General features: G+C 39.9%; 1 long non-coding RNA gene across 3 annotated transcripts in view; it reads left to right on the top strand.

Annotated features, from left to right (window-relative positions):
- Positions 1-27,276, top strand: part of LOC112480534 — a 43,455-nt gene extending 16,179 nt beyond the window's left edge. Inside the window, exons 2-3 of one of the 3 annotated variants that reach the window (XR_003046623.1) lie at positions 25,892-26,114; positions 26,879-27,276. This is a non-coding gene — a long non-coding RNA (uncharacterized LOC112480534). Of the gene's footprint in view, positions 1-25,891 lie in introns of all 3 variants that reach the window. The other 2 variants (XR_003046621.1, XR_003046622.1) reach the window with 2 other exon arrangements.
- The last annotated feature ends 19 nt before the right edge of the window (positions 27,277-27,295 follow it).

Raw genomic sequence — 27,295 nt, 5'->3', positions numbered from 1 at the left:
ATAGGAATATGACATTAAGGGTGCATGTGGTCACTTCGTCACAGTGAGAGACTCTGAGCACTGTGTATGCTGGTCATTTCAAAAGATCAAAGAGAAATGTGCCTTCCGGCGCTTGCTGAACGCGTCCTTGTTGCCCCTGTCGTGCTAGCAGTACAGAAGTGCTCATTTTTACTGAACTGAGAATGACAGATTTTGGTTGTTGGAGTTCTTATAATTTTTTGTTAGACATTGTACACAAGTTCCTAAAGACATCCTGATTGACCGAGTTGGACTCCAGTGCTCTCCGCACACCTCTGTTGCCTTGTCTGCCTGCTGTTCGCCCTTTTCAGTGCCCTGTGCCAGGGAGTGTCAGCGCCTCTGCCTCCCAGTCGTCAGCATTGATGGTTTCATGTTTGTGAGGTTTGTTTGGAGCATAAGTAGGATGATCTTAACTCTGTTACTGTTTATTCCTTCCATCCTCTAACTTCTTTGTCACATTTTCTTTCACCATGTTACTGCTTTCAGGTATTTTCAGAATCCAGGAAGGTGGATGGGGCTCCTTTAATAGGAAGAGGAGGAATGAGGATGGTGGTCGTGGTTGTGGTCGTGATCGTGATGGAGGTGCTGGTGATGGCGGTAGTAGTAGATCCTTATTGCCCCTGACTTGTCACAGCCTCACAGACTGCAGTTTGCCAGGCTTATTTGTCCTCAGAGGGAGTAGGTACTGCCTAGAGAGTAGCTCATAGTCCTTAGTGGCTGAGTTTGGTCAAATCATTTTTCCAATGTGCACCTTCTTCTTGTTTATGGAGTAGGAATAACACCTGTTCTACTCTTAAAACTAGTTATGAGGCTAAGATGAGAAACTGTATGAAAGCACTTTGAAGCCTTTGTTGCAAAAGGCAATTAGTAATAATGAATAAATAAGCTTCAAAGAACAGGAAGCATGTTCTTTTCACCATTCTGTTTTAAGCGTTTTGCTACTTTATAAATTTTCCAAATAAATTGAGTTTATTGACTTAAACATCACTTTATTTTCCTTTGTTGCTGTTGTTTCTTTTACATGAGGTATATAGAGGATGGTAAGTATTAATGAATGTGTTGAAAATGAGAATAGAATGTCTTTTGGGGTATATGTGGGTTTTTTCTCTTTTAACATGGGCGTTTCCTGCTCCTTTACCTGTTTTCCACAGGTTTATGTCAAGTTTTTTCTGTATCACCGCCATGTCTCCCTTAAGACTTGTTACTACTTGAACCTATCCTTCCAGCCACCCTGCCTGTTTCAAAGTTCAGGGTCAAAATTGTGGCATGCCATTTCTGAGATAGTCCCTAGGCACCACTGAATTTCAGCGAATTACCAGATTTCTTTTAGAGACTGCAAAATCTAGGCCAATTGAGAATTTTACTTGATTTTTTTGCAACATGTTTATCTTCTAACATTATGAAATAATGATTCTTGTTGACTTTTCTTATGTATGTTAGTAAACTTTTCTAAACTCAGTAAAACTTCCTTATAATAATACTTTTAGGGGATAATGTCATCATTATGGATTGTCACGTTGAAAGAAATGTATTTAGGTATCTAACTTATTTTCAACATTGTACTTGAGAGATCTGTGGTATGACAGAATCTGGCAAAATGCGATATGGCATATATTATATGGATACTCATAAACTGCCTTTGACAAATTGAGTTGACAGTTTCTGCACAGTAGTACTGTTCCAACCAACAGTTCAGTAATAATCTGTTTCTGTCTGGACAGCAGATTGTTTGTATGTATATAATGTATATTTTGCCTATTATTATAAAAATTAATAGTGGAAAAGTAATGTGCTAACACTGGTAGTAAGAAGGATAACTCTCAAATACATGATATGTTTGTGACAAAGATAGACGTTAAGCATGCCAGAAATGGTAAATGTTTGGTCTCAGCTATACCCTAATTAGATTTGACCTGCTTACTGTGTATTTGATTGTGAATAAAAGAACAAAATTAAAGAAAATTTATATATTATAATCAAAGATTATGTCTAGAAGATATTTGTAATTATAGAAGATATTTTATAATTAATTTTCTTCTATATAATTATTCAACTTCTATACACTTAATTTTCAGCTGTCTTTAGGAATATATCATATACAAATGTACAGCTTTTGACAGAATGTCCTAATAACCCTGAAGAAAAGATTCCATGTATTATACGTGTGAGTTAAATATAGTAGCTCTGATCAACCTTTAATAAAATTAAACTGAGAACAGAGAGGGAGATTGATTTAAGGAGAGAGTTGTAATAACTGGTTCACTGCAGCTTAACATGCAGCATCCTAATTAGTCAAGTATCATGTGCCCACCTAGGCATGAAATAACTATTTTTTTTTTCCTAATTTAAATCTGGAAATTTCAATTGTAGAACAGCTTGAATAGTCTTTGTTGTAAATAGTCACTAGATTTTTTTTTTTAAAGTATTCGTCTCCAGAAACAGCAAAGGTCATCTTGTATCCATAGAGACCACATGTACTTTCCTCATTATTTCCAGCATTATTTCTATAATAGAGTTATTTACAACATTTAAACAAAGAAAAAAATATTTCAGCAAGCGACCTTTAAATATTACCACAGGGTAAATAGCAGTGACCAAAATCCATACTCCTTTATTTCTCAAATAAATTGCTATTAGAAAATTAGGAGCCTTTTAAAATTGTGTGCATTGTTGTTTTTAGTAGTTATCCTGCAGAGTGTGTGTGTGTGTGTGTGTGTGTGTGTGTACATATGCATGCTTGTGTATGTATGCGTGTATGTTCATTTCTTGGAAATTGCTGTGACTTAACTGTAGGCTCTAATTGTTTTAATAGTTTTTTTTTTTTTTTTAAGGTACATGTTTTAGATTAAAGCAAATATTGGTTTTTAGGGGAATATAGATTTACTATATTTCACCTAGTCTTTCTTTAAGAAAGTGATGTGAGAAACAAAATGGTTTCAGTGTATTGCTTTCTAAACAAAGCCAAGGTCATGAGTTTGTTTCTCTTATCTACTTTGCTTTGTTCATTTCCATGCACTGTACATTCTTAACCTAAATCACTTGGGGAAAGTGGAAGAAAATATTAGACTCTTACTGAGATAGAACCACGACCAGTAAAACCCACTGTGTTAGCAATCAAAACTAGGATGTTGTCGTTAATGAACGAAGTCACTTTTAATAGTAATATGAGAGCAACAGGCATAAATTGGGGCTTTGGGGGCAGATTGTGGTCACTAATCATTAGGGTTATCATTCGAATGTGTCGTTTATTATTTTGAAGCTCTACATTTAGGGAGAGAAAAATTAATTTTTGCATTTTTAAATAGAAAAATTTATCTTCATGTAGGATAACTCGGTAACACTGAAATGTTGCATATATGCCAAGGTAAATTAATGATGCATCTCTTCTTTTTTTAATTTGGTTATTTATGAAAAATTAACGATTGATGAATCACTTATTCTTTTGACAGTAGTATTGACTTTATCATTTTTGTTACAAGTTGTCACAGGTATCATCGAGTACTAAGGAACCTTTAAATCTTTGGATAAAGATGGTGACTGGCGACATTCATGTCTTTTCCTTTTGTCGAGTCTGTTGTTGTAAACATCCCCGACTGGAAGCTGTAAGACCGAGCTCAGCTTTCAGTCAGATGTTTGCTGCTGCCGGCTTCGCACACACGTCGTTTTGCTGGAATTATACCTGAGGAGTGGAACTGGGGAGGCCGTGAAGTGTGTGGGAAAAGAGCAGAGGCCGTTCGGTTCCTTCCTTCGCTGCTCTGCTCTGGCAGGGTTTGCTGTGGCATGCGGCCCTGACAACAGGACATCTGTAGCAGATGCCGTCCGAGCCTCCCAGACTTCAGATGCTGCTGCGGGGCCTTAGACAACTGAGTTCAATGTTGTTTTTCTTATTTCTGTTTTTGCCCTATGAGTGGACTTTTAATCATCTGTTGCTTTTCTTAGTAGGCTAGAGTTTTAACTTTCTCTCAGTTCCGGAGACTGATTTCCTCCATTAGAAGTTTTGGAGAATAAATTTACCACTACCACCCAGCAGCGTACAACCGAGAAGTTTTAGTTTTCTCTGTAGAAAAGAGATGTGTGTGTAGACTTTGTCTCCCTCCTCTCAGCGCGCCCCTCACCCCCCGCCAGCTTCTTGTTCTCGCTCTGAATGATATCACAGTTCCTAATCAGTACTCTCCTCTCTAAAAGATGACATGACTTCAGACCACTGAGCCTACTTAACATTTACCATGGGTTATATTCCCCTCAGTTTATGAAGTGTATTTTCATAAGTGTTTTCAGGTTATTGCTGGCCTTTTCTCTTTAGGAGAGTATGGATGCCTTGTGGGGCAGGTTACTGTGTCTATATTTTGGTGTTTCTCCACAGACCTCAATAACACAGCTTTTCTCGTAGGTGGCATTCAATATGGACTAATGGATAATGTATAATTTTATAACAGCTTTTTTCTGAGTTTAAAAAATGTGTTATATTTCTAGCTGTCTTTTAGACACTGGGAAACATTTCTATTTTATTGACATTTTTCTATCCAGTAAAGCATTGACACTGTTATAATTTATTATTAAATTGCTAAACATCATACTGTGTTAGGTTCAGTGCATAATTAAACCAAAAGATAAAATTCGTGCTCATCTAACCTTCACATGCACGCTTCCTTGATTCGAGTCCAGGCTTTCTGCGGGCATGAACGTAAGTAAAGCACGTTGCCCGCCGAGGGCTGTGCCAATGGTTTTATTTTATCGCGGCACAGTCTGCTGTTTCACTTTACCTTTTATCCAGATGAGTGAGTGACGGTTTGGGTCGTAACGTAGCTGCTCCACATGAGCCTGCGCAGCAGCATTGATTTCTGCACGCTCCTCCGTCAGGGAGGTGGCTCGTAAGACCTGCTTGGCCAAGAGTGGAGGGAGGAGGGTGTGGCTGTTTGCTTCAGACGCAGGGAGCTCTGTAGTCTGTAATTTCCAAGCTAGATTCGCAGGCGTCAAACATCTTTGCCTCCTGAACTCTGAATAAAGCAGGTGTGTTGTGCATCCTGCGACCCTGTGCTGTAGCACATCGGAAGTCCTCGATTCCGGAGAGCCGCGAGCGGATGAGCCATTTCTGAGAACCCAGGAAGTGTTCTCCGGCAAAGAGTTCTCTGGTTATATGTGACATTGTTTATTTCTTATGAAAAAGTGGTTATGTAGCTTTAAAATTCAGTAAGTTGGATAGGAACTGCCTAGTTTAAAAATTTGCAAGCGGTTATTTGAAATATTTTTCAAAACGATAGCCCAAATCTAAGCTAAAAATGGAGTAGGTATTGTGCATAAAGCTGTTATCCTCTACCTAGCTGGTCCAGTTCTCCCTGGACATGCAGGATTGATGGAACAGTCTGTGCCATGTAACATTTGTTCTGCGTTCTGCCCTGATGAGGTGGATTAGGAACCATGTCAGCTTTAATTCTGGATGCCCTTGCTGCATGCATTTGAGTCTAGCCTTTTAGTCATTTGCAGATGACCTCTTTATGTTTTAATTTTGAAGAACTACAAACTTTTCATTGGCTTACAAATTTAGCAGTTATTTAGGACAAATGCTTTAAAATATTGTCATTGGTATTTGCCAGTAAACCTGTAAAAACTTGGTTTCCCATCCTTAAGCTTAGTACTGAGGAAAACGTTTGTGATCTTTATTGACAGGTCATAGAAAGCTCAAAATTCTTTACTATTTAAGGAGATTTTAAAAATCTAATATTAAAAGTAAAGTGTTTTTACTTACTGAACACTGTGCTGAAAATGACGATTGTTTCCTTAGTATTTGTTTTGAGATTACTTAGAGGTTACTTTTTTAAGGAAACAACTAAAAAATTGTGTCTTCAAGTTAATTTCTAACTAGATATGCTTGTGTACAGATATTCTTTGTTAAAATCATTATTGAGTTGGTCCTCATTGGTCTCAGGGCCTGAGTCAGAGGGTGTGGGGTGACCGGAAGTAGACAGTGAACTCTAAATCCCAGCATGCCCCCCTCACTGCATGTGGCACATTCTGACTCTGCCTCCCTTCACTCCCCCGGTTAAAACTTCATTCACAGAATGAACGTGCCTTTATTTGCTGTGCATTATTCAGGGGGAGAAAATCAAGTTTGAATATCAGTCTAAGCTTAATTACTTTTTAAAATCATACTGCTTCAGATCGTCTCTGCCACAGTTTTCCCAGCTTGGTTAAGTATGAGTGGACATAAGATACATGGTCTGACGTCGCCTCTTTTTTTAATCTGTAGCATTTTACAAACTCCCTAATAATTGCATGCTCATTGCTGTCTCTGCTTTGGCTTTCAGCATATTTGGTGAAACAATTAGCCCACTGGTTTTTGCATGTTAATGTGTATCAGAATTCCTTGGAGGGCTTAGTCATTAAAACGCAGACCGTTGGGCCCTGCAAGAGGAACTGGGGTAACGTAGCTAATAAGGGGTAGGGCTTGAGAAGTACATTTTTTCCTCCTGAGTTGCCAAGCGCTGCCAAAGCGGCTGTTCTGCATCCATGCTTTCCAAACCGCGGAGCTCACCTCGCGTCCTCTTTCCCGTTCGGTGTGATGCTCGCTGAGTAACTGAAAAATACATAACATCCACAATTTAAAACATGTAGGAATCCAAAAGTTTGATTTTAAAATGGTTCGTTAGAAACTTGAGACCCGTTTTTCTGCCAGAGAAAGTATCATATTAATTGTCTAGCACGCAAAAACCTGTTTGAATATAATCGCAAAGAAAAGTAGGAAAATAAAATACTGTTGCAGTAGGAGTAGTTAAAACAGAAAATATACTCATAGAAAAAACAAAAAAGAGATGTGATTGTGTGTGCGTGTGTGTGTGTGTGTATTTCACCTTGAGAAATGATGCTTCAAGGAGAAGTAGCCAGAAAGGGATAAGAGGCCAGGTAGATTCTTAGGAGGTTTCTGAGATCTGGACATGCCTGCGAGATTCCAAAGATATTTTAGAGTTTTCTGGCAATGGTTCTTCTATTTAATTTTACTTCCAAATTTGGGGATTTCCTCTTTGAGATAAGTGTCTTGATAGGGCCACTTTTAATGCTACACAGAGGTATTTGTGTTGCTATGTTTTAATTCAGAGGAATGCGGAGGGGGGGCGCGTTTCTGCGCAGCAGGTTGAGAGCACGTGGGACAGCAGAAGGTGGAAAGGATGAGTGCAGGGGGAGTGCTCCTGCCAGATGGGGGGGTGGGGAAAGATGGGGAGAGGCAGAGGGAAGGCCGAGAGGAATGAGGTAAAGAAAGGCAACCGCTAAGCTTTGAGCTTCTTGGAGGTGTTTTATTAACTTTGTCTCTTACCTCAAACAAGAATCTTCTTAATGAGGAAAAATGGGTGATTTATGTACCATACTGGCCATCACATGGGTTCCTGTAAATGCAAGTTCAGTTCCTTTGAAGAGAGGGATATAGGAAGATGAGAGGCTATAAAATCATCAGCCACATTTAGATCTGGAACATTTACAGAATGTCTGCATGAATTGCCATAAATTACTTCAGCGAAAAGAATGTCATTTCTGCCTTTTCCTTGGATCAACTTAGTCTCAAAATACCTTTCAAGTTGATTTTTGCTTTTTATGTGAATCATGGTAACTTCTTTTCTCAACAGATTTCTGTAAAGTTATCTCTTTAAAATATAATAATAATTCATCATATGTACCTTAATATAAATTTGAGTCTTGGGTAAAAGACCAATATAAACACAGTAAAGGGTTTCGAAAGTCCTGTTTTAAACCAAGTTCAGTTCATGTAAACATCCTACACTCAGCTGTAATACATGGATTGGCTGGGAGGTGGATGTTTACTTCAGCTGCCTTGGAATAGCAACCACGAACACTGATATGGGGTTTGGCAAGAAGAGTATACAGAGGCTTGACTTTTTAATGTAATTACTATAAATTTAAATTACTATTCTGTCTTTTCAGTTGTGTTATTCTGTCTAACATGACATAAGACTGCGTATTGGGACAAAAGAGTGCCCTTGTTTGGTGCTTGGGTCCAATTTGTAGGCATCACAGCGTACTTCCACAAGCATGGGCTTTGACATCAAATATCTGTATCCAGCTGGGCTCTACCAGTGAATTTGCTAAGTGATTTGGAGGAGGCCGGGAACTTGTTTCACACCTCAGTGCTGTTCTCATTTGCAAAATAAGTACAGTACCTACTTCACAGGATTGTTGTAAGGGTTGACCTATATGATGAATGTAAAGTGGTTCATTAGTCACTGCCATCACATTAATACTCAATAAAAGCTAGCTGTTACTAGCTACAATGTCTAATACAGTTCATAACAAATTTTAGATGTTCGATAAATAATCGCCATTACGTTTCGAGTAGACATAACTTGTTTTTACTTTAGCAATGAAGATCTTGCCAACTTGCTGGTTTAATGGAAATGGTTCGAATTATGGATCCCACTGTGATTTAGTGATAGAGTTTTGAAGCCCAGCTTCTTGAATTCATATCCTTGTTCTGCCCCTTATTAACTCTGTTACTTTGGGGAAGTTATTAATCTCTGTGCCTCAGTTTTCTCAATTTGCTAAATCGGGATTACAACAGTACCTACTAATAGGATTGTTATGAGAGTAAATGAGTTAATATAAATGATTTAATATCAATAGAGTGTTAGAATAATTCCTGCTATAAACTAAGCTATTGATAAATGGTAGTTGCTATTATTATTATTGTTGTTGTTATTATTTTAAAGCATGTTTGTCATTCTTTATTTTTTCTGTAGTCGTGCCATACATTTCTGAATTTAAAGACAACACCTAATAATTAGTTCTAGATATATATTATTTGATTTAAATGATACTTTCGTACTTCATGCTTTTATTGAAAATATATAAAATTAATTTTCTATGGCTTTGGTTTTCAATTCCATGAAGTCAGCTTTACTTTCCATTTTTTAGTGACACATCCACATTCTGTATAGGTAAAAACAAAACAAACAGCAACCACAAAACCAAAATTAAGAAGTACACGTTATTCTAGCAGCTTGGAAAGTGTCTGTAATCTCTTATCTGTGCCTAAATCCAGCATAGAATTCATATTTGATGCTCCTCCTATGGGAGATGTCTATGTGTTATATGAGAAATTCACAATTAAATAATGCAAAATGAAGGCTTGGAGACTTGTTCTTGAAAAGGTGAGTACTATCTAATTATGATTTATCTGTTCAGTGAACTATTTCATTGTTTTCTTTGTTATTAAGTGGGTGCTATTATATTATGTTCTTAGATTCAAAACATATATTTTAGTGAGCTCCACATATTCATTTGAAACTTGCCACATGCTTGAATCATTTTGTAATTTTTAATACTTCAAGAAAAATTGCAATGTATTATGGAAGCATAAAATAATCTAAAGATAGTTTTATGAAATGCATTTTTCCAACTAAGCATATTGGGAGTCCCCATTAATTTACTTTTGAACCTCAGTGAATAAAATACAGAAATTTTTTTCATATTCTTGGATATAAAAACTATTTAGCATGTCGTGTGGTTTAGGCTACCAGATGGCCTGTAGGTTAAATTCCTTATTCTAGTGTTTTTTTAATTCATTGTTCTTTTTTCTTTTGTTTAATGGTCATGTACTTATATTACATACTTTGCTGATAATATAATGGGTCTGTGATCGTGTTGGTTATCAGCTTTGACTCTATCATTTAGAAAAAGTTCTGTATGAAAGTTGAGTTGTGGTTTGATGAAAAATCGAGTATTTATCTTATTTTAATTAATATAGTGAAATATTGTAAATTATACTGACCTGTCCCCCACTGTTCTAGGAAAATACCTCGATTTCTTTAAAAATTGCACGTTTATTAGAAATGTAAAAGGAATTTATTTTCTGATGAACATGTGCTTTTCAGTTTTAAATGTTACAGAATCTGGGTAAATGTTAAAATGTCACCATTGCTCTCAATTGCCATTTGTTATTTGATTGATAGAGGATACAATATAAAGTTGTATTTCTTTGATAATATTTAGATGTGTTCTGAAATTAAACCACTTTCTGTCATTTGGAGACTTGATCTCTCTCTCATTATTTACTAAGCGTTTGGCATAAATTGGTTAACCTCCCCCTGTTTCATGATATCTTTTCATCTCATCAATTCCCAATAGTAGAATTTTATGGTTCTAAACAAATGTCTCCTATAGACTTCAGTAATTGAAAATGTCGGTTAAAATGGGGAATCTGTGATATACGAGACTTTACATTGTAGTTCTGTTTATTTCAATTTTTTTAAAAAGTGATTTCCTTTTTGATAAAGGTCAAAGCATTATTCAGTGCAAAATATTATGCAAAATTACAGTAAGCCACCATATGATCTCTTTCTTGTTAATGGCTTAATATTTTTTTAAACTAGAAATATGGTAATATCACATTTTCGGTTAAAATATAAGTGTCTTTTTGTTGTTGTTGTTGTTGTTTTTCTTTATTTTTTCCAGATTTTTCCCTAAGATTTTTCCCCAACCAAAAGCCATCACAGATTGTCCACTGCTCACTTGTTGTTGTTGTTGTTGTTTTTACTTTTAATTCTTTACAAAGCTACCAGTACATTATGAAACGAACAGCAGTTTCACATTTAGCATTTTATATGTATATAAATTAGGATTACTTTTTTATTAGCCTTAACTTCCTTTAATTTTTATGGAAAAGAACCAGTCCCAAAGGTATTTTTATGATTTAATACACAGTATTCCTGTGAGGCCAAGGAAAACTGTTCCACGAATCAGAATCTGAGCAGTAAGTAGAACCTGTTCTGCTCCTGAACTGCCTCGGGGCTGACCAGATGCAGTTACAACCGGTTTAAAAGGGCTGACCTTTCCTTGCTTGATTCAGAGGGATTCTTTAAAGACTGTTAAGCTATGTGTTTAGTATTCGTCCTACTGTCTAAAAATATTTAAAAACAAGATTTGGGCTATTTGTTTTTTAAAAGTAGTTTGAAAAAGTTCCTTTGTTATTTGTCCTCCATGCAAATTTATGAGTTCAAATTCTCCAGGAAAAAAAAAAAAAAGATTTTTGTAAAGTTTCTTTGACTTAAAAAGTATAAAATATAAAAGGTCCTTAAAGATATACAATTGCCTTTATTTTGACAGAATAAGTTTTTCTTAATCTGTATGTTATCTTTGAAAATGTTTGTTTGGGTATCTTGTTTATATTGAACAGTCACCTGCTTCAAAGTATCTTCTGTGTGTAGTCGGTAGCACAAAAAGATTCCGCATTAACCAGAATACTGAGTTACTTTCTAGTAAAGACAGGAGCATGTGGACTGGGTATTGGCAAATCCTTCAGCTTCAGGTAACTATCAGACTGGGTGCTCGTTCTGTAATGCTTAGAGCAAGGTGTGCAGCGCGCCTTCCTGCGCATGACAGCCACTTCCCACAGCGCTCCTTGCTGGCCCTCTAAATTGTCAACAGTGAAAATTCTTCCAGACTCTCGTGTTTTTACACACATAGCCCAGCTGCTGTGGATGGGGCTTGTAATGTCACGCAGTCATCCTATATATGTGTGTTTTGGAGAATTTTCCATATCTTTCCATATTTTCCATATCTACGTGTCATGTTTTTTAAATTCCCTGTGTGTGTGTGTGTGTGCGCGCGCACACACACACACACACACACACACACACACACACACACCATAACATATTTACTTCCTATTGGTAGACCCTTAGGTTGCTCTGATATTTCACTGTTATAGGCAGTCCTGCAAAATAAAAATATTTGGAGGCATAGGTGTGACTGTTTCTCCAGGACAGTGTATAAAGGTGTGATTGCTGTGTCAGGGAACATGTCTATTTAAAATACATACAGATACTGCTAAATTAATGGTGAGAGCCTGTGCCAGTTTATACTTTCATGAGCAGTAGAGAGAGTGCAGTTTCCTCACTTCCCTGCCCCAAGACATGTTCAGTCTTTTCATTTTTGCTGATCTGATGATTGCAAAATGGTACATCTTTTTTTATTGTATTCCCTTGTCTGAAAGTGAGGTTAACGTGTTTTCCTATCGTTATGGCCGCTTCTTTCATTTTTATGTTTTTGATTGCACGTTCATACCTTTTGCCCATATTTCTTTTGGTTGGTTAACTTGTTCTTACTGCTTTCTAGTGACTCTGTATACTTTGTAAATGTTTTTCTATGTCATATGTGTTGTAAATATTTCCTTCGAATCTGTTACCTGTTGTGTGTTTTTTTTGTTTTTGTTTTTTTTAACTTAAACTGTTATGTAGTCTTTCGTGGTTTCTGGGTTTTGTTGTCTTTTTTAAGAAGGCCCTTTCTACCCTTAACATTGTAAATACATTATCCTAAATATATTATCCTTTATCTTTTAAATTACATTTCATCAAAGCTAATAAATGTCATTGATTATACAGCACCAGTATTTTACATAAGAAGAAAAATAAATCTTGAGAAACAATGCTTTCTCACTACTTCAGATTTGACTTTTAGTTACTTAAAAGATCTGTTTAAGATACTATTCAGACCAAATTTTTTAAATCACAGAACTTATATAAAAAGTCAAGTCTGTTCTGTCAATTCTTCATCTTTGCATTAACAATCCTTAGTCTTTAAGTGTTCCTCTAAATTTTGTCACTCATTTAAATACACCTTCCAGTATTACTCTCTGAGTATTCATAAATACCACAGTGCATATGGAACACCTGTTAATGGTAGATACTTTTCTAGGTACTTTCATGTGTGTTCTCATCAAACCTTTGCAGCAACTCTTTAGGGTAACCGTTATTAGTACATTTTACAGTTCAGGAAGCTGGGACTCCGAGAAGTTAATTTGCTTGTAATCACAGAGCAGGTGAAGTGACGGAGGTCCCTGACTGCAGGGGTAGTGCACTGGGCACCTTCAGTGGTTCACATCCAGGGTGTCAGTCAGAGTCAGCTTGTGGAGATTAAAAAAATAAATACATGGAAGAAGTCCCCCCTTATATGCAGTCGACCTAGAGTGGAACATCTATAATTTTTTAAAAGTATGTGATCAAATGTGTGGCCCAGATTTTTATACCTTTTCAGGACCAGTGTATGCTTTGCTTCCAAGTAAATGTGACTTTTATCCCTGTCTGAGAGATGTTTGCTGATATTTTTGGCTCTTGTCATTTTCATATTGTTAGAGTTCTAGAATCAGTACGGTTTATAATTGGATCTTCACCTTAAGGTGAGAAATAAAGGCAATGATACTAAGAAAGTGCATCCCCAGTTGCTGGTTTATGTTAAACCTAAACCAGAACAGGAGATTACAGTTGTACACTGGTCTTGAGCAAAGTCGTCTGCACTAGAATCCTGACCATTATTAATAATTGTCCACCTTGAGCCTAAAGTGAAGCATATTTTTTAAAGTGCATGTAGAATAAGAACGATAACGTTTTCATTATTACCCTAAGGAAGTCATTCAAACTTATAGCTTCAAAGTGAACAAACAAGATTTGTACAAGTTTGTACTGTTTGTTCATATGTAAAAAAAAGGGATCGAACATAACTCAGGCAGTTAAGGCAGATAGAAGACTCCCAGGGCTGACATTGGAAAAAACAAATCAGAGTGCTTAGAAACGTAACGTGGCCACGTCGTACGGGCTTAGAGAACGTGGCCACGTAGTACGGGGTTAGAGATGGTGCTCCGAGCCAGACCCCCCGGGACTGGAACGAACGTCTGTCTTTACTTCTGTATATAGTATGTTGAGTGTGTGAGCAGCAGAGTTCATAAACGTTGGCAAACCTGTTTTACTTGTTTCTCAGTCTTTTTAGATCATTGCTTATAAAATACTGATGCTTATAGTAAATATCTTGTTTTAAGTATAGGCTAACCTTATTAAATCATGTGTCCTTGTACCGCGCTCATTCGCTGACTTCTTAAATCACAGTTGACATATGATTTGAGATACTGTTCATGCCAGTAGAGCGTTTGAAGAAGTTAAAGGGAAAAGCAGGAAGAGAATAGTGTGTTCAGGGAAAGATGATCATGCAACAGACAGGCCCTTGAAAGAATAAAGAATATATCTCTGTATTATGTGACTTTGGCTAATTCCTGAAGCATGCTGACCTCATACTCTGTGTATATAAATGAGAACATCACAGTCTTATAGGTTTCTTTACCTCTGCAACTCCCTCCAGTGATCTAGTTCATTGTGTGCTTGGGTTTATTTTATTTGTGGCAATAGAGCATAATTTTTAGCAGAGTGAATTCAGGTTAAACCGCCTGGACTTATCTATAAAATGGGGTTTCCTAGCTCCTAAATTGTAATAGGGCTTCAATTAGATAATCCAGATAAATCACTTAGCACACTTCCAGGCACATACGAAGTACTCGGGAAATACTCCTTTCTTCAAAACTTAGTCCAGATGCCAGGTCTTAATATAATCTGGATAGCTCTGTCAGCTCAGGAGCTGCAAGCTCCTGACCAGGGGATGAGATTCTTGGCCGAGTCTCACCAGTGGACTCTGGGACTTAAATAGCAAGAGCCGTGACCTGACAAAATGCAGAGAAGCCAGGCGGAGACCTCTGCATAGATCCGAGACCCGGGGCGGGTGCAGCTTGCGAGGCGGGCAGCGGAGTGCTACTCAGGGGCTGCACAGGAGGGCTGGAAGAGTCTGTGGGAGGGAGTTCGGGTGGACACTGCAGTCTCATCTGCGTGGTGTCCATGCTTAACTTAAAATGACCGTGAGCACCCTCTTAACGTGCTGGCCACAGTAAGATGCTGGCGGCAAAGCCAGACTAAAGCTCAGCATTCTCTGCCCTCTTGGTCCTCTATTCTAGTGTCACTGGGAGAGAATTTACTAATGTCTGTCAGACACGCTTGAAGATAATTTTTGAAATGATAGAATAAGCTAGAAACAAAGTCTTAGCTCTAGATAGAAAAAAGGTAAATGTTTTGTTTTAAATTTAGCTACTTTTGAAGATTTTAAAATGCTTTAACATTAAGTATAGTTTGAACTACAGTCTCCTACATTGGTCATGTCTTGACTTTCTACAGTTATCTATGACTTATTTCATAACCTTGACATTTCTTCACACAGAGGTTACAGTTCAGATTAGGAGAAAATAAATATGTAATAAAATAATTTGACAAAAATGCTCCTTTCTCTTTATGTAATAGAAAAACACAACAGCAATTTGTCTCATGATAAAATACATACGATACTTAAATTTAATATTTCTTGAGACCTTTGCTTTAATCTCTTAATATCTAACACAGATTTTATATTTAGTTCACTAGATCATAAATTCAGTTTCCTCTTTAAGAAAGGCTGATATTTTATAGTCTTGCATTTTAAAATAATCTTTAAGTTCTAGTGACTAGCATCATAATTTCCTTTTAGAAAGAGTCACATATTTCACATATTTCTGATTTCATATTTTTATTTCTGAAGCATGGTACCTGTCATTGTTCCCACAGTATATTGTGTGTATATACAATAAGACATGTACAGGGATGCTTCTTACAGCAATGTTTGAAATAATAGGGGGGAAACGTAACTTATATGACCCTAGCAGTAGAGTCTCCAGTCAAATTCAGTCCATGGCCGGTGAACTAAGAATGGTTTTGATGTGTGTGAGGAAGGATTGACTTAGCAGATCTGGCTTATTCAAATCCTGCACATTCCAAAGATAAGTCCGGCCCTTGCCCAGCCCCTGAGAGATAACGTCTGAGGCTTGGAATGGTTTCTGCTCACAGTGAGCTGCGGCGGGGGCCTTGTGCCATGCAGTGCCACCGTGCTCTGGAGGTGCTGGAAGTAGTAGGGTTAGCTACGTGGGTGCCGCCTGTCCATGAGGCTGACCCCCAATAAAAACCCTGGACATGAAGTCTCAGGTGAGTCTCCCCAGCTAGCAGTGTTCGTTTGTGTTGCCCCACATCACACCTGGAAGAATTAAGTGCTGGCTGTGCAGTGTCTCATAGAGCCACAGAAGCTTGCACCCGGTCTCCTGGAGTCTTCCCTGTATGCTTTTATTAAATATATTTTTGCTATAATACATTGTAACTGTTAGCATAACCATTAACCATTTTTTCTGATTTCTATGAGTTACTGAACTAGAGGGTAGTCTTGGGGACCCCTACATACCACGTTTAAAGGGTTATTTAAAATACATATGCGATAGAAACCCACATGTGTCCTGCGAAGCCTAAATGATTTGCTGTCTGGCCCTTTACAGAAAACTTTAGCCAACTCATGCAGAAATGTAGCAAATAAATCACCTATGTGATTTCATACAGTGAAATCATAACAGTTAAAGTGGATGAACATTGATATAAAATCTCAAACTTTTAAGTGAAAAAAAGTAAGAGAAGGATAATACATTTCGATACTATTTATGTAACTGAAGGGATCGTTAAATGAGTAAGTGCATGTGTAAAACATAGACACCCCCATAGGGAGGATACCCATGAACTTCAGGATAGTGGAGAGCTCTTGGGTGTGGGGGTTGGGGGGCTGGGATAGAATAGACGGTAAGACTTCTTTGTCACATTGTCATCCTTAAAAAGTGACTTGGAAAAAATCAGACCTTGTAAAACAAATGAAAATATACTAACATTTTTTTCATTTATTTTCTTAAATCAGCTTAGCTCAGAATTATAGAATGATTGTATTAAACACCTCAGCTTCTTCAAATTCCTCCTGTTCTAAGTTAAGAAACTGGCCTTGGTAGGCGAAGTGCCCAAGGTCATGCTGAATTCTTATTTATTTAAAGATGCGTTCTGTAGGAGGTACGGTGGTCCTGGCAGGTTTAGTTGCTTTGAACTGTGGAAGCTTGAAAGCCGATTCTTTAAACATAAAGGCATAAAGGGCTGCTTCCCACGTTCCAGAGACATAGCCAGTTCTCTTTCAACTTTGTGAATGTATAAATGGAAGAACTTTGAGAATTTAGGTTAGTAAGAAAAAAAGAAACTCTCTAGGAATTCATACAGCTAGCTCTTTTCCAAATAGGAAAGCATTGTTTTCTCAGGGCTTAATTTTCTTTATGCTGGGGCTGCTGCTAACTTCACTGTCAGTCTGCAGTGGAGGCAATATACTTAATTTGTTTTTCTCCTAAAAATATCTTTGTTCTTGTAGCCATAGATATGCTAATTTTAGTGTCCACCGATGTCTGGGAGATTTTAAAAGTATTAAAATGTAAGTGCCATTAGGATCTTAAGTAATCAAATAAGAAAGTGGTTTTTAAAATGCTTTATTAACTGTAAATTAGGGTAAAAGTGGAACTACTAATATCAACCACACAGAACTCAGATTTCTAGTGTGTAAAATCTAGTGGCAGCTTCCCTGCCTGTATTCCAGGAGTTACTGGGAGACTCAGATGATGAATGCCAAAAGAAAGCCCTTTATAAGTGATAAAATACTATGTAAATGAGCCTTATTAAAGTATTCCTATCACCCTGACAGTGATGACACTCACGTGGGCTGGATGTAATTGCGAAGGGAAAAAAACACTGTCTTTGGTTTCCTGAGACCAAAGGTGACTTGTGTCAGCTATGAATAAAAGTAACTGTCATTCAGCTAGTTTTTTTCTTTGTAGCCACATCAGGTTATAAGAGAGATGAGAGAATAAGACATAGATTCTGCCCTTTTTTTCAATGTAGCATTTATTGAGCAGCTACATGCGTTAGGTGGAGGGAAGCTAAGTACTTAATATATTAATTGTCCTCACATCTGCCTGACGAGGTATTATTCCTTGTTTTCTCTATGGAAACAGGCTCAAAAAAGTTAACTTAAAATCTAAGCGGTCCAGAGCTAGCATTTGAGCCTGTTATTTCTGGTTTCAAAACATGCTTCATGAAACCAACAGGAAAGCTAGGCTCTGAGTGGCGAATAGTCTGGGAAGGAGAAATGGTATTATAGGAGATTAGTGAAGGAAAACACCGGCGTGGACTGTACCGGTTAGGGGGGCCTTCGTGAAGCAGGTAGGTCTTTAAGGAGGCCCACAGGATAGCTAGGGTTTGGTAGGTGAAGGAGAATGAGCGTGGTTGGTGAGGGGAAGTGATAACTATGCCCTTTGCTGGGTTCCCTACCTCATCAGGCCAAAACGTGTCTTGGAAATGAGGGCACTCACACTGGCTGTGCTGGTTCTGGCAGTCATTTGGTCCCAGGACAAGCAATGGGTAGGTGAATGGGAAAGTTACTGAGACAGTATGGAGAATTGAAGAAGAAACTAGGAAACTATGGAAGATTCTATTTCCAAGAACAAAGCCCAACTCCAAGGTCAGGATAAAGACTATGATGTAACTTTCATAATTCGTAAACATGTCAGAGAAGTATTTAAGCGTTTTGTGCATGGCAACTGATTTTTTAAAAATCCTTTTTAAAGTAGGTGTTGAGGATGGTGGCCGGGTCGGGGTTTGGAAACACTAGGATAGGGTTCGGTGGACACGGATTCTGCCTTCCTGCTACATGGTTTACTGATGATGTGCAGTTACGTGAGTGTATTGAGCCTCAGTCACCACATTTGTCCTACCTTTTGGGTTGTGGGTATAAAATTGTCAATATAGAAATACTTTGGAAAAGATAGATTGGTGTAGATGACAAGCTTCATTTTAAAGCAGCACTGACCTCATTACTACTGCAAAGACTGTAAGAGGGAGTTTATCATAACGCGATCAAATACAATTTTAAAGGCTTTCCCCCTAACTTTAGAAGGCTTATAAAACAGATATTTATACTTTTTTGATCACTGTTGGCAGTGATTTGTAAAGAGAACTAAATCCTGACCTTGAAGCCAAACTTTTGTAATAAAAATGGTAACGAGCCAGGAGAACCTCGTTTTGGATTCTCCTGTGCGTGCTGTACCTGTTGGGTTTCCATGTTTTTAATAACACAAATAAAAGTATGCATGGTGGATTTCCTCTACCTGTGCCTTCTCTGCTGGTCACCAGGGTGTGTGAGCCACCAGATAAGCATGTCCCTGCACCTTCACTGCACCCCACACTGCGTCTACCTGTGCGCAGTGTTTTGCAACATTTTACCCCACATTCCACCAGCCAGTTCTGGCAGGTTTCCTTTCTTACACAGGTTTTTCATGATCTAAACTCACTGCTGTTGAGACTCACTGTCCTGTGGAGAATGAAGCAAAAACAAGACCGTCTCTAACACCTTAACCTGAGGATGAGGCTCAAACTCCTCCATTCAGCATAGACCGTTCCCTAGACCAGTGGTTTTTAGCTGTTATTTATAGTGGCACTTATTCTTTAAAAAGTAATCTCCTGCCGAAGCCTAACGTGTAAGGCACGTGCGAGCCCACCTTCTTTACTCTCATCTGCGGCCACTACCCTCAAAGCACCCTCCAATCCAGCCGTTCCGAGCCATGCTTAGTTCTCCAGAAAGTCCTTCTATTTTGCATCCTGTGCCTTTGCATATGCTGTTGGAAATGCTCCCCCATTCTCTGGACCCTTTATTTAAATGGCAATTAATTGTCCTTGACATGATCTTTTCCCAGCAATCTCTGACCTTTCATTTTATTCCTTTGTCATGGAGGTTACTAAATCATGATAGTCAATTATTTGTCTGACTCTCTCACACTGCGATTGTGTTCCTGTGAGGACGGGAACACCTTTTCTTATTTGACGGTCTTCCTCCAGTGTTAGGCACATATCTGGTAATAAAAATGTTTACTGGATGGATAGACGGAAGTAATTGACCAATACCTTGAACCAAGGAGGAGAGCACCTGAGGAACTGACGAAGAAGAAAAGTCTTTCCATGTGGCCGGCTGGTTTGGAATTTGCCTATCGGTGAAGCGGGGACCTGACACCACTTCCCAAAATGCAGTCATGGCTAAGTTAGCCCTAGGGAACAGTCCAGCGTGAGTCATATGCCTTCTCCACATATCTGGTGCTATGTATTTATAGCTAATGCTGGTGGTTTTTCACTGTTAAACAGCAAAAGAAAAATGATTGCATGAAGGCCAAACGGAAGACTAATGGAAATGGTTTTAATAATTAATTTTTAAAAGGCTTACAAATGACAATTCAGCTGGGAAGCCATAGAAAAGTTTAAGCTGATGTTTCAGCTAAATGATGCTGCTCTTCGGGTTATTCTGGGGTTAAATGGGGGTAATTTAAAAGCTGGAAGGAAGGAGGCCAGTATGCTTTGTTTTGCTTGCATTTTTTTTTTCTTTTAAATGGCAAATCATCTTGAAAGAAAGAGTGTTTTATATTTAAGAGCTACAAGATAGAGTCAATAAAACATAGAATGGAATGAATTGGAAGCCGTGTTACTTAGTATATATTACTGTATAACGCACACAGTTTTCAAAATCGCACTTAGACAATATTTTAGCTTCTTTTTCCTTATAGCCTAACTGGAACATTACTTCTCCCAGATAAAAAGCAAGAAGTTCTATGGAGATTTTCACTTGAATTTTTCTTGACCACATGTAATTCCATTGATAGATCTCGATGAACTCTCAATAAATGGTTAACAAAGTCAAATTCATAAATGCAGCATTTCCTCTATATGAAAGAGAAAATGGAACTTGCATTTATTGAGCATCTACCATGTCCAGAACACTATTAGGCACTTTTCCATGAGGTATATCAGGAAATGTTCATGATTACCCTAAAAGGGTATGCCTATACTCTGTAGATAAACACACAGTCTTGAGAGGCTTGGCAACTTTCCACACACAGCATGTGGCTCCCATAGGAGTTAGACCAGGTCCATCTGACTTAAGTCTCTATTTTCCACTTTTTTTACTGTTCCAGTGACCGTGCAGTAAGCAGCCTTGCTGTCAGAGGTGAATACATTATAGGAAGCAAAGAGAATTGCCCCTGAAATGTTAGCTTCTACCCCCAAGCTTTTTCCTTCTCCTGGAGAAGATGAGCAAAGCTGCTCTCCGGCTTCCCCCTTCGCTATTCTATTCAGTGCCCAGGTCGATGTTATAAAAAGATGATAATTTACATTCGAACAGTAATTAAAGAGTTTACAAGTAGAGTTTGCAACATCTCATTTCATCCTTATGTGCTAAGGAGAATATTAAAACCCAAATAGATTTGTGATTCAAAGTCACATAGCTAATTAATAGCAGAGGAATTTTAACTAAATCCAGAATTCCTGATTTCAGATACTCTTTCCACTACATCCTCAAGTAAGAACATGTGTGATATTTCTGTAAGGATGAAGAGGATCTCACTCTCCAGAGATTGATCTGTTTCTTATCTTAAAAAAGCTTATCCTTCTAAGTCATGATATTTATTTGGTACTCACTCACCAGCCAGTCCATATTCTGCAGTAATTATCTGGACGTGCAGATACCACCCTTCATTGAATAACATCAAAACATTCCACAAATGGGTGTAGGAAAACACATGCGAATGGTTAAAGCGTTATTTATTCCAAGTGATCTGAGGGTGGTCCTTAGCGGAGTAGAGAGAAGAGGCTTAGAATTCTCCCTGCTAAAAACTCCCAGCCCTTTTCTTCCTGTGACCTCTTATATAACTGCCACAGAAGCCCATTAGCTGAATAGGCTCAGCTCTTCCAGAAGATGTCAGAACATGAGAGGGAACTGTGGTGGTCGTGTGGTGTCATCATCTCATTTTTCTTCAAGAAAATTGAGCTGGAGGAGGAGGGGTGGCTTTGATTTGCCCCAAGCGGACAAGTGAAATGGCAGCATGGGAATTACCCTGGGTTGGGAATTGGTGTGGGAGCAGTTCTCCTTTAAGCCCGACTTGCCATGTCTGTAAAACGCCTGTGACAATACAGCACAACATTGTTGAGCATGCGAAGCCAGGTGATGTGTAGACAGAGCAACTTGTGTCTGAAGACTTAGGGGTAGCGATTTGAAAAAGAGCTGGAAACAGCATGTATAGTGTGTGAGATCAAGAAGTGTGATCTGTTCATAGCGAAGAAGGGGGCAGTATTAATAACGACCACGAGGGGCTGGCTTAAAGGTCCTCAGCGTAGCCATTTTGACTGGGAGATATTTTTTAACCGTAATGCTTTATTCAGGTTCTAGCTTTTGCTGTTTTATTGTAGTGATAATAAAGATAGCAAAATGAGGTGAATCTAAAATCTAGCATTTCCTGTCTTCTAGGCCGTCGATCCCTTCTCTGCCTGTTGTCATGTTGAACATGCATACTTCGATGTGTAGTTGTGCCTTTATTAGGATAGGGGACAGTTCTTCTGCCAAATTTTAAGCATTATGTGCTCTGAGAGGAAATAATAGAGGGATTTTCTCCTGGTAATGGGAGAATCAATAATTTGGAAAAATCTTTCCACAGAAGGTGGCCAGAAAACCTGGACCAAAATAATTTTTTAATCAAAAAAATAACTAGTAAGAGAGTGAAAAATGGCCAACCAGATAGTGCCAGGGCTCCGGTTAATGTTAGTGAGCAGGTGATGTTAGCCCCTGGCATGGGGTGGCATCGCCCCTCCTAAGACCCCACCAGTGCCGAGCTGGAATGATGGCGGAAGGCGAAGCATTGTTTCTGTGCTTGTACTGACAAGTTAAAAAAAACAGGTGGTCAGTGTTAACGAGAAGGAATGTAGGACTGGCTGACTTTGGTTACTGGTCTTTTTCCTCTAAAAGGAGAAGAAAATGGCAGGCATGGCTAGCCAACTATCAACCGCAAGGAATGCTGGGAGAGGATGCTTCTATGGCTGCATGGGGACCCCTCCCCTTGCACCCCCTGCTCTTTCCATAGCCACAGGAAGACTGCTGAAGTTCAGTCCCAGGGGCTAGTTGAGTGCAGCACAGTTATCGGGGAGAACAAATCCGATGTCAGTGTCAGGGCCCAGATGAGGAAACGTGGGATGGGGGTATCGAACGGACAGACCTGAGAACCTTGAATCCCAGATTCCTCTCAACACCAGGAGAAGCAGCGCCTCCCCCCACCACCCCCACTGCAGAGGAGCACAGTCTTCTTTGCCTGCTGCAGACACTGCAAAGACGTCCCCAGAGGCAGGAGCCTCGCAAGGTGTTTGCCCTAAGGTCTGCCTCTACCTCCTTTATTTCCTCCAGACCATCAGAGTCAGGTCAGACACAGTCCAAACTCGGCAATCCAAATCTTTCTCTAGGAAGGAATATTGTGTACACCCGAAGAATTGTGAGATTTGCTTATTAAGCACCAGTATGAACCATGAGACCTCAGGTTGGAGTGGATCTTAAGGCACAGCTGAGGGAATGCGAGCCCTTCAATGTTCCAGTTTGTTCATCTGTCAAATCTGATTATGGTGCCTGTCCAACCTACTTTCTATAGTTCTTAGAGTAAATGAAGAAGTAATTATAATGAGCTCTCTGCTGGGCACTATCACACCCTTCACATAAATTAATTAGGAAAAAATTGGATAAGTGTAAACAGTGTTTTAAAAGTTATGATCTTGTTTAGAACACTTTGAAATTATCTTAATAGTATGCTCTAGGAGGATCTCAGTTCTAAGATTCGGAAAGGCTCATGAGTAGTAGTTAAGAAAGAAGGAGAGGAGCCTGACATTTCAAAATTACAAACATGTTAGAATGTGGCTTCCAGTAAATCATTCTGTGTGAGGGTAGGTGGAGCACCTGAATTGTGTTTTAAGGAAAGTATCTCTTCATTTATCTTGGGAACAGCATGTCAGGAGCAATTCTAAGGCAGAAGCTCTGGATAAGCAGTTTAGCGTTCAGTGGAACAGTGTGATTCTTAGGTGGATACACTGGTGTCATGGCCAAAGGCACAGCCTCTGCAGCTGATCTCCGTGGGTTTGAATCCCAGCTCTGGTGCTTAACTTACTGGGTGGTGTTGGGTAAGTTACTTAAGCACTGTTTTCAGATTTCTTCACCTGCAAAATGGTAGTGTCTGTCTCGTAGGATTGTTGGAAGATGGTTTAACTTAATGGTTTAACTTAAAAAATAGATGGTGGCAAGTATGGTAACAGTGGTCGCACGGCCCTGGGGTGTGTCTACCCATTAACTGAGAGTGTGAAACGCCCTGGTATCCTGGGCGTTGCACGAAACATGACTGGCCGTGAGTTGAAAATAGTTGAAGCTTAGTAAGTACATGCAGATTTGTTACACTGTTTCCTCTACTTTTGTGTACATTTGCAATATTCCTGATATAAAAGGTTTTTTTTAAAATGTTGACCTAGGAAATCCAATAGCTTTGTATCTATACGCCCTCACTTCAGTTCACCTTCATACTTGACCATTTCATTGTCTGAGAGGTCAAGGACTGATGATATAAGGTTAATGTTCACCTCACATTCACATTTTAGAGCGCGTTTGATTTGTAAAATATTTGAACTAAGTCATAGATGTAATCGTGCCCAACTCTGGTCTCAAGCTGTGGGTCACTGCTGGTTCTCTTCTCAAAGTCGGTTTTTTTTTTAGGCCTGGGACACCCCAGCCAAAGACTAAATTTCCCAGTACCCCTTGCAGCCAGGTATGGCCACGTGATCAATAGAATGTAAGCAAAAAGCATGTGTGCACCCGCCTGTGGTCTGAGCCGGGGCACACACAACCCGTCTTCACCATGTAAATAGGCAGCACCCCAGGGAATGTCAGAACAGCCAGGTTGTGTTCTTACTGCCTTTAGTGATCTGTGCAAGATTGTATGTTTAAATAATTTATTTTCCAGAAAAAAAATGCGTGGATTCTGTGTTTACTCTATTTCCATAGTTAAACAGTATTTTCATGGTAGGAGCTACATACGTATCACAGTCTTCAAACTGTCATCCTTGAAATCATGGCCAGTTTGTCTATGTTGGCCATGCTCACTACAACAATTGCAGAGCAACAAGCAATTTCAACTCCGTTTTGGGTATATTATCCCACTTAATCTTCACAAAAAAGATTTGAAGTTTAGAGAAGCCAAATGTTTTGCCCAAGAGAATTAGCAAGGACAAGGGGCAGCTGCCTAGCAAATACGCAAGTCACCTGGTTCTCGGCCAGGGAACAGGGAGCTTGATGTGAACTGTGCTGGGTCCATGTGAGACCATCGAGCTCGACACCTACACCTTGCTTACTCTCTGCTGTTTCTCTTCTAAGGCAGGAAGCGTGTATCGTAACAGTGATGAACTTACACATGCGAAGTTAAAGCCAGGAGGGACCTTGGAGGTTTTAGAACACCCCCTGCCTTTATTTACACAATAAGAATAACAAGGTTTAGAAAACTCAACTTTTCTCATTTGCCCAAGGTCACATGACAGTTTTCCACAAAACCAGGACAGGAAGCCCGACTTCCTCACTCTTAGACCAGGTGTGGGTTAATAGAGGGAAATAGATGCAAAATCCTAGAATTCCACAGGGCTATTTGCTAGCTATAAAGCTTGAGCAAGCTGCTGGACATTCTCAGGCCACTGTTTCCTCAGTCGCAATGGGGGTGATGCCTCATCTGGCTCCTATAACTCAGGGCTGTTGCAAAGATCACTCGGTCATATGTTTATGCATTTATTCAACAAATACGTATAGAGGCAGCTTGTGTGTGCCAGGCCCTGTTGTGGGTACCAGGATATAGTAATGTGTATATATCAGAATCCCTGCACTTGTGGGCTCGCTTTCTGGTAAACTTACATTCAAGTAGCTAAGCATGCCAGTAAATCAATCAATGAGCTCTGTCAAAAAAAAAGGCAGAGCGAGGATACAGTGATGGAGAAGGATACATTTTAGTTAGGGAGGTTAAACAAGAGTTGAACAGAAACTTAAATGAAATGAGAGAGCGAGCCATCAAGTCCGCAGGAAGAACATTTTAAAGAGAGAGACTAACAAGAAAAAAGCTTCCAGGTAGTAATGAAACAAGGAAGCCCGTTCCCAGCTTCCCGTGCAGCTAAGGGTGACCGTGTAAGCCAGTCCTGGCCCGTGAGGTGTAAGAACACATTTGATGAAGAGTGGAGAAAAGTCGCCTTGTAGTAAAGAAGAGCCACCTTTTTCACCCATTCTCTTTGTCTCCAATAAGGTTTTATGAGGACACAATGACCAGAGCTGTGAAAAGTCATTTTGCAAACATGAGGCAACAAGCCTGGGGATGCAAAGCAACTTCTCTCTCCTCCAAAAGAACCGGGTTGGAGCCAGGAAAGAGAGATGCTTAGAGCTCCCTCCTAAACCAAGCACGGAGGTTAAGGAACTTGCCCCGCATCACCAGCTGGTGCAAGGCAGATAGAACCGGGATTTGAACCCAGGTGTGTTGTTGGCAAATGGCAGTTTCGAGTGTTTGCACTACGCCCTTTCGTTGCCCGCAGCCCCGTGCTCAGCCCTCCTTCCTGCACACTTCCTCGGCCGTCAGAGCCAGGCCCGTGCTTGCTTTGAGTTATCCCTTCGCGGAGGAGATTCAGAGTCTACGTTTCCAGGCCCAGGAGCTCTAACGACAGCCAGTCCCTCACCCTCACATTTCTGCCGGGGGCCCCATTGGCTGTCGCCCTAGTAGTTCAAGATCCTCGTGCCTAAATTGAACCCATTTCTCTTTCTAACTCCCTCCCACTACTTGTTATTCCCTCGATTTAGTTCATTTTAGGTATTGGGAGCTCAGTTCTCCTCGTCGCCATGTGGCGCTGAGGACAGAACACGTGCTTTGCAGTCAGACAGACCTGAGCTGTGACTGACCAGCGTTCAGTTGCAGAGCCATCGGGATCGCCGAAGAAACAGATCTGGTCTAGCTTCCAGGAGCAGTAACCAGAGGCCACACGGCTGACCTTAACTGTCAGGGGAGCTGCGGGCTCCAGAACCTCAGTCCCGCCATCCTAGTCAAGGAGGAAAGTGACACAGTCAGGAACAGCCACTGCCACCGCAGCTCCAGCCCCGGGCGTGTCTGCCCCTCGCCCCACAGAACAGCAGCCCCACCCTGCTCTCGTCCTGAGCCTGTTTTCTCTCCATCAGGTTCAGTGTTCTGAAACAGACACCATTTCTGCTGTCTTTCTAGTAAACCATTTTCCTCATGTTCTTCTAGTGCCAGAAATGTACCTATCTGTGGTGTCGCAGCACCGGTGAAGCCGTCCTCATTGTCAGCCGGCCAGCAAGTGGTCTCTCTCAAATCCTATTTGAGAGTCAGCTTCCCAGGACCACTTCCGGTGCCACCTGCCTCAGACTGCGATTCCTCTGGACCCTGAGACGTAGTCGCACACAAAGTTCATCCGGGACCGTTTTCAGGAGACGCAGCTCTGAGGAAGGCAGGCAGGCCGGAATGGGTGGAGGGCGAAGCCGACCTGTGATGCGGTTGTAGCTGCCTCAGCCAACCCAAAGGCGCCATCCACGCACCCCTTTCTGCCACGGATGCTTCAGGCACCTTCAGATCGACTGGCTTACGTGGCCCAAAGGGAAGAGCCTCCTGCACGCCAACTGGCCTCTCCCTCCAGGACCCTCATTC

The sequence above is a fragment of the Pteropus alecto genome, unplaced genomic scaffold (genome assembly GCF_000325575.1).
Source record: "Pteropus alecto unplaced genomic scaffold, ASM32557v1 scaffold105, whole genome shotgun sequence".
In the NCBI taxonomy this organism is placed as follows: domain Eukaryota; kingdom Metazoa; phylum Chordata; class Mammalia; order Chiroptera; family Pteropodidae; genus Pteropus; species Pteropus alecto.
This window is presented reverse-complemented; position numbering and strand designations above follow the sequence as displayed.